The sequence below is a fragment of the Lissotriton helveticus genome, chromosome 1_1 (genome assembly GCF_964261635.1).
Source record: "Lissotriton helveticus chromosome 1_1, aLisHel1.1, whole genome shotgun sequence".
NCBI lineage: Eukaryota > Metazoa > Chordata > Amphibia > Caudata > Salamandridae > Lissotriton > Lissotriton helveticus.
Window position 1 is genome coordinate 1,733,902,911 of NC_136057.1, and position 7,941 is coordinate 1,733,910,851.

Below are 7,941 nucleotides of genomic sequence, written 5' to 3' on the forward strand. Positions count from 1 at the left end.
CCTCGGAGATTTCAGGATTTGAATATAATATTTTAGAAAGTCGGACTCGAGGGTTAATGATTGTTTGCCCAGCCTGAGCTCAGCCTAAGTCTCGCCCTAGAAAGGTGTTGTGGGAGTTGAAAGATTATTTTTTTTAGGCCACACATTGAGCCCACTCTAGGATTTCTGAACACGCGCCAGGGAACACTTGATGCCCATATGAAAGTGCTGGGATAATAGAAGCTTGAGTGACCTTTCTGATGCCTACTGCTGACGGACTTTTTACCTAGTTGTTCAATTTTATTAAACCATATGTTATGGCAGTCAATTTGTTAGACAGCTCTTTTTTATGGGCGGCGGGTCTTATTTGTTTCTGTGAACCAGACCCCAAAATACTTACATTTCTGCACTGAATTAATTATCCTGGAGTAGAGCCTATGATGCATGTGATATGTTTTTGTGCTTTTGCATTCCTATTATTATAATTATGGTCTAATCTGAGTTGATGGTAAGAAAATTAGATGTGCTGTATTCATGTAAACTGGTCGGAGGTCGTTAGAGGCCAACTTTGGTCTGATCCATGCTGACTATGTAATCTGCATACTGAAGAATATGTAGAGATCGATTGCCTAGTCGGGGGGGGGGGGGAGGCATCCAGCTGTTGACACCAAAGCTATATGACCAGATTGGGAGTCCAGTCCTGCCAAGTACCACACATTCGGTGTTAGACTAACGCATTTCAGTGTGGTGGTCGCATCACCGCACTGAAATGCTAAATCACGCATTATGCATAAGGCCTGCCTCAACTGTTAAGCCATATCTCTGCTAATTCCCAAAGCTGACAGTGAAACTAAAGCTGGTGGCAGTGCGCAGTAGCATGCGTGCAGCAGCTGGCATGCTTAGCTGGCTGAGCTGCTATATTGTTACAAAACTGGATTCTGCAAAGGGCAACTTAAATACACTGATGTCAGGAGTGGCTGTGTGGCGAGGTACAGCTCTGTTTACGGACCGCCTAGTCGCAACGACTCCCATGGTAAACGCACCACCCGAGCATGAATATTCAGAATATCAGTTGCAGCACAGAGGTGTGCTCTCCTCTGAGATCCAGTAGCTGCTCTGGTCTATGGGGTTTGGTCTTTGTTATCCAGTTGCAGGGATTTACATTGTTGATTTTTTGTACTGCGCAGCCTCACACACAACTTCTCATTATGAACTGCAGTCACCTGCTCACGCCACCAGTGGAGGCAGAAGGACGTCCTCCTATTGAAGTCTGAACTGGGGTGGCAAAGTGAGCTAAAGAATGATGATGGATTCAACCCAGATCTGTGACTGGGGGTGAGTGTCTGAAAAGTTTCAGCGCTCTGTCCATCTCTTTGTGTTTGCTTTGTTTGCCCTAAGTTGGCAGGGTATGCCCAGACGTGCTCACTTAGCCACTGGATTCAAGCTAACCTGGCTGATGAGGACCGTTAGCCTGAAAGCGGTCCCAGGACGCTTGTTTCCGGTCCAGGGAAGACATAGCGTGGCAGTTCGGGCTGGACCGTTCCCATGAGGCACAGGGTCAAGACGGATTTGCATATAGCTGTGTCTCAACTGGGGTGGTGAAGTGAGCTAAAGAACGATGATCGATTCAACCCAGATCTGTGACTGGGGGTGAGTGTCTGAAAAGTTTCAGCGCTCCGTCCATCATCTCCATGTGTTTGCTTTGTTCGCCTTAAGTTGGCAGTGTATGCCCAGACTTGGGTCCCTGGCACACTTTGCCACTGGATTCAAGCTTGCCTGGCTGATGAGGACCGTTAGCCTGAAACCGGTCCCAGGATGCCTGTTTCTGGTCCCGGGAAGATATGGCTTGGCAGTTCGGGCTGGACTGTTCCCATGAGGCACAGGGTCAATACGGATTTGCATATAGCTGTGTCTGAACTGGGGTGGCGAAGTGAGATAAAGAATGATGATGATTCAACTCAGATCTGTCTGAAAAGTTTCAGCACTCAGTCCATCATCTCCTTGTGGTTGCTTGGATCTCTGAAGTCGAGCATTTATGAGCTATATTAAACAGAAACACAGGTCTGTACTGACTGTACTCAGCAGTTTACTACATTGGATGTTCGTTAGTTGGGGTCGGCAGCTATGGAACCCTTTGTCACGGGCTCTTTTACTTCCATAAACCGGTGAAATGTTTTGGTATTTATTTATCATTACGAGGCCCTCTTGCATAGTCAATGCAGTTCCATTTCTGGTGCATTCCAGCAGTTTTAAGTTGTTCTTAGTGTTTCTCATTGCTCAAATAGGTGTCATTTCTGATATTTATATATTTCCCTAGTCTTCATTGCTTTGATTTTGCTTGTGTGAAAGTGTCCCACATGGCCGCCGAACGCCACTCATAAGTATGTTTCTACAATTGGGTAGTGAAGTTTTAACTGCGCAGAGTCTGAGGCATATATATATATTTTGAGTTATAATCAGGTTTGCTACCAAGGGAACCAAAAACAGCCACCATCCCGTGCTGTTGATTCACAATTGCTACCAATTGCTAAAAAGTCAAAAATGTTGGTCAGAGTCCCCGAGCATTAACATAGTATTAGTAAATCTGTACCTTTTCAATAATTATCCAAAGTCAGGTGTTCAATAAAGTCCAAATCCAATCGGTAGTTTTTTATTTCCGTATTCTTCAGATTTCACAACGAAGACTTGTTAAAGCACAGGTCCAATTACATACAGTACAGCCGCTACCACTGCCAAAACAGCCAACACGCGTGTTTCGTCAATGGAATATTATGCCAAAAGACTTCCTCAGGGCTGCAAATGAATAAATACACATCACAAATTTTTCTCAATATGAGGCTAGGCCTAACCTCCACCATGAGAAAAAGGGATGCGAGCAGAAATCCAGAATAAACAGAAATCACCAAAAACTGTTTTGAGTATGATAAGAACCCAACCACCGAACACGCTAAAAGGCAATCAAATGATTCATAATCAGATTATTTTCCTCCGAATAATATTGCAATCTTCTCAATTCGAGAACCAAGGAAGAAGAGACAAGCAAACATGCAGTGCAGCGTGAATATATAAAATAACCAAAAAATAGCTACAATTCTATTGTATATCCAGCTCACCTCAGACAGCTTTAAATAACATTCCTTTATTGTTCTTAGTATTTCAAGGCCCACTGTCTTCTGGCATAAGTAAACCATAAGAAGATGGTATCACATCTATCAGTACATGTACTATTTACATCTAAATATTACAATCTGTCCATTAATAACCACTTATCATTGTACTCACCCATTTTAATTCTTCATATCATGGATCAATCTTTTTTATTTATTCCATATTCCACGTCGCCTGTAATCACTTTCTGGCTGTAATACCCTATTTCAAAAAGCATATTATACTTGTAAGTTACCAACGACAAAAAAAAACCTTATTTCAATATTTGTACTCTTATAAAATGATTCTAATAGCTATTCGTTATTATAATCCAAAAACTATAAATTGACATACTGTTACTTACTATCCTATCAAGTATCATTCCCTATTCAAAAACATCTCTTATACCTAAGTCACAAAAGGCCAAGAACCCTTACTTTGATACTTCCACTTGCATCAGATTGTTTTAAACACTGTCTGTTATTGTGGTCCATAGAGAACCACTATGTGTACACGGGCAAGTTTTACATTTTACTATCGTGTCAAATATCATTCCACAAACCCCTAAACCATTAAAACCTACAATTTCTCCTCCAAGCATAAAACTACATATTCATACGCGTATTGTCTCAATATCGAAGGTATTTCCCAACTCGCCAGTATTTCCGTAAAACCAAAGTCTCCCAGCGAGTATGCTCGGAGCGTGATCGTGGCATGTTGCACAGACGCCATTTCCCGTATCTATTTTATTCATCAGTAACCGAGAATGGACTAACACGACACAACCAGCCCAAAAGTGAGCGCCATCTTAGAATGGGCTCACAGTGCCCGAAAGGGTAATGCCAAACGTCGTTACTCCTTTAAAATCATTAAATTATTCCAAAATAACATCTTACAATGAACACAATAAGCAATAATTATTGCTCTTTTTCTGACCAAATACCCTTGCCCATTCTGAAATATAATAACCGAATATATAAACCTTACTAATATCATGAATGCAAGCTGACCGCTTTCATACAACATATCATAATTAAAACCTCCCATTTCAAGATAAGAAAAATAGCTTGTCCAAGAGACTTTATTGATAATTTAGAAATTGAGGAAGCACAATGTAGTGGAGGATAGTTAGCACCCAAGCCGTGTAACATATTGGTTTATAGCATTAAAGTACTGTCTTATCAGAGCACATTTTACCTCATTATTGCACCACTTGCAATCGATGTCTTGTACAAGATAACTTAACAGGTTATACGATTCACATCTGTTTACGATAATTCTCACATTAGCAGTCATGGATCTGTATTTCTCAGTTGAATTCTCATAATTTAAAAAAAAAGGCATTTCCAAGAGATATGTAACATCCCATGAATAGGAGAGGTAATAGAAACATCAATAACATTCATACATTTATGTGCATTCATTTCTATGACATTTGTGATGGCATCAATTGTCACCGTATTGTTTTTTAAAACACAGTTGTGGTCCACTTGATACATGCTTGTACTTTAGGGTCCAGTTAATCGTGTCAATTTTACTAACAGAAACATCATTTAAATACATTTAGCAACCTAAGAAGTACTATAGTTCAAAATCGACATTTATACCCTGTTCCAACGCACGTAGTTGAAGTATCCATTGTGCCTCACATTGACGGACCCTCAGTTCTCGATTTCCACCACGGTTATCACTTGGTATGTTTTCTATCCCATGGAAAGAGAAGGATAGGTTACCTGTCTGATCTGTACAATTACTAGCATGACTAGCTAGTGGATACCTTAAATCAAGATTTTTTAAAGCTCTAAAGTGTTCTGCCATCCTATCTTTTAGGCATCTGATTGTACTGCATATATAGATCTTATGACACATCGAAATGCATATACCACAAATTTTGTGGAACAGTCAATATGTTGTATCTTGTAGTTCGCAGAGCCATTATATCGGACTTCTTTTATCCCATTCTCTGCATACTTACACATACTGCAGTGCCCACACTTGAATGATCCTACATTATGTTTATGCAACCATGTGTGATCACTGTTCTTAATTCTTGGATAGCTTGGGCTAATCAAACTGCAAAGGGTAGCCCCAGTCTATAGGAGATGCCTGGTTTAGTGTTAACATAAGGACATATTGTTGGATCCGATGTAAGTAAATGCCAATGTTTAATGAGGATCCTATAGATCTGGTGAGACCACGGATGATAATTAGTTACCAGCCTTACCCGATCTTGCCTATTGCTATTTTTTTTTTTATTTTTTTTTTTTGGTTAAAAACTTTTATTGAGCAATCCGATAAAAAGTACAGAGATGGGCCTACAACCACACGGGCTGGCCGCTAAGTCGCAAAGCACGACACATGAAGTAAACAATCATTTCCGTGGTCAGGCCGAAATCATAGAGTAAAATTGCTCCAGACATAGGACAGGATACAACGATTTTCTATATTAAACAGTAAAATAACGAACACCAAACAAGGCGAATGCAGCAATCAAGTCAGCCCAGATGTCAGAGGGGAAGGCCACTAATCAGGAAAACAAAGGTAAATCAATGATACTCGGCAAGGCCGGGGGGGGGGGGGAAGCAGGGAGGACAGGAAAATCCTAAAACAGAATGAAAAATTTCGGGAACGTCAGCCTAGGGAGACAGGGTAACATCGGAGGTGGCAACCAAGGGAGGGGTACAAATTTCTCCACGATATGCATTCCATTGACCCCAAATTTTTGTCCACGCCCTGGGTCTGTCCCTAGCCACATAGACGGTCTTCTCTCGGAACATGGACCAGTCCATGTTATCCTCCCACACCGAAACGTCTGGAGGTCGGGATGCGCCCCAAAGTTGCGCAATGTCACGCTTCGCGACCATGTAACCCAAGGTCGCCCATCTAGTCTGGGCCACAGAGTAATCGGAGGGTTCCCACACGTTCAGCAGGCATCGTCGGGCCTCAGGCCGCAGGGCAACACCAGTCACAACAGTCATTACCGTAAGCACATCCACCCAGTAGGCTGCCACCACAGGGCACTCCCAAAGTATATGCATAAAGGTAGCGCTCATCCCACAGCCACGCTTACATAGGCCATCCGGGGAAAAACCCATTACAACCAGACGCGGACCAGTCACATACACCCGGTGGAGGATCTTAAGTTGCACCAAACGAAGACGAGCGGGAATGGCGACCTCTTTCGGAGAGGAGAGTGCCGACTGCCAATCCTAGTCATCTAATTCCAATCCGTCACCGACCCACATCTCCCCGAGTCGGACCAACAAATCAGCTCGATTATGAATCAATTTTTTGTAAATAAGGGAGATAGTGCTGTCGGGCAGGTGTCCATCGAGTATACGATCTTCAAGGGGGGAGGACTCGGGCAGGGCCACATCAGGAGTCAGAACTGAGGCCAGGGCATGCCGGACCTGCAGATACCGGAAAAACTCCCTATCACTCAAGTCGTATTCTGCCTTAAGGGCCTGGAATGATTTCACGCTACCATTCACACAAACATCACCCACCTTACAAATCCCAATCATATCCCAGCGTTCAAAGCCCTTAGTAGACCAGAGACACCCCAAACGTTCAGAAGCATAAAGCGGAGTCGCCAGCGTCAGTCGATTCTCCCATCCCAAACTCACATTCGCGGCGCGCCACACGTTGACTGCGGTCCTGGACGGGCCCGTAAGATGGCGCCCGGACGATCTAGAATAAAGCGCTCTATTAAAGTCCCCTCCCGGCAGCTGGAACCTATCCATCTCAAAGGCCGGATCGCGACCCGGCGAATACATCGCAAGGGCTATACGTTGACGCCCGTCCCAAATCAGTTGTCTTTGCAGACTCTCGATCTCTCTGAAATAGGGAGCGGGAATGTCGGTATAAGAATTTTGAAGTGCGTAGAGGAACCGCGGCAAGGACATCATTTTAAAAAGAGCTGCCCTACCCAGAGGAGATAGGGGTAGCTTACGCCAACGGGCCACATCCAGTCGCAGTCTAAGAAGCGGGGGGAGGAGATTACGCTCAAACCGGAGTGAGGGGTCCAGGGTAATAAAAATCCCCAAATACTTGAAGCCAGACTGGACTACCTGGATAGGAAATCTGTCCGGCAAAGGGGGCAAAACACCCGAAAGAACATACACACAGGACTTAGCCCAATTAATAACAAGGCCCGAGTTAGCACCGAACGAAGTAAGAACATCAAATAAGACATTTAAAGATTTACACGGGGAGGTAAGATATAGAAGAATGTCGTCCGCGTAAAGAGAGACGCAGTCCTCAAAGTCCGGTGACCAACGGATCCCTTTGAGTGAAGGCTCCCATCGAAGCCACGCAGCTAACGGTTCCAAGGCAAGCGCGAAAAGCAATGGAGACAAGGGGCAACCCTGACGGGTCCCCCTACCAAGACAGAAGGGGACAGAAACTCTACCATTCACCACTACTTGCGCTAAGGGTTCAACGTACAACAACTTCACCCAACCAATAAACTCAGGTCCAAAACCAAATTTTTCGAGAGCTGCCCAAAGATAGGGCCACTCAACAGTGTCAAAGGCCATCGAGGCGTCCAACGAGGCCAAAATGGCCGGCTCCGTCAGAAGCCCCGCCCTCGCAACAGCACCGTGGAGACGACGTAGGTTAAGAGCCGTGTTGCGATGTGGGATAAATCCGGATTGATCCGGATGAACCAAGCCACTAATGACCGTCAGTAGGCGGGTCGCCAGGAGCTTAGCCAGGACCTTAGGCTCAACATTTAACAGGGAAATGGGCCTATAAGACGAACAAAGGTCCCGCGGTTTCCCTTCTTTGGGAATTATGACTATCGTAGCCAAACGC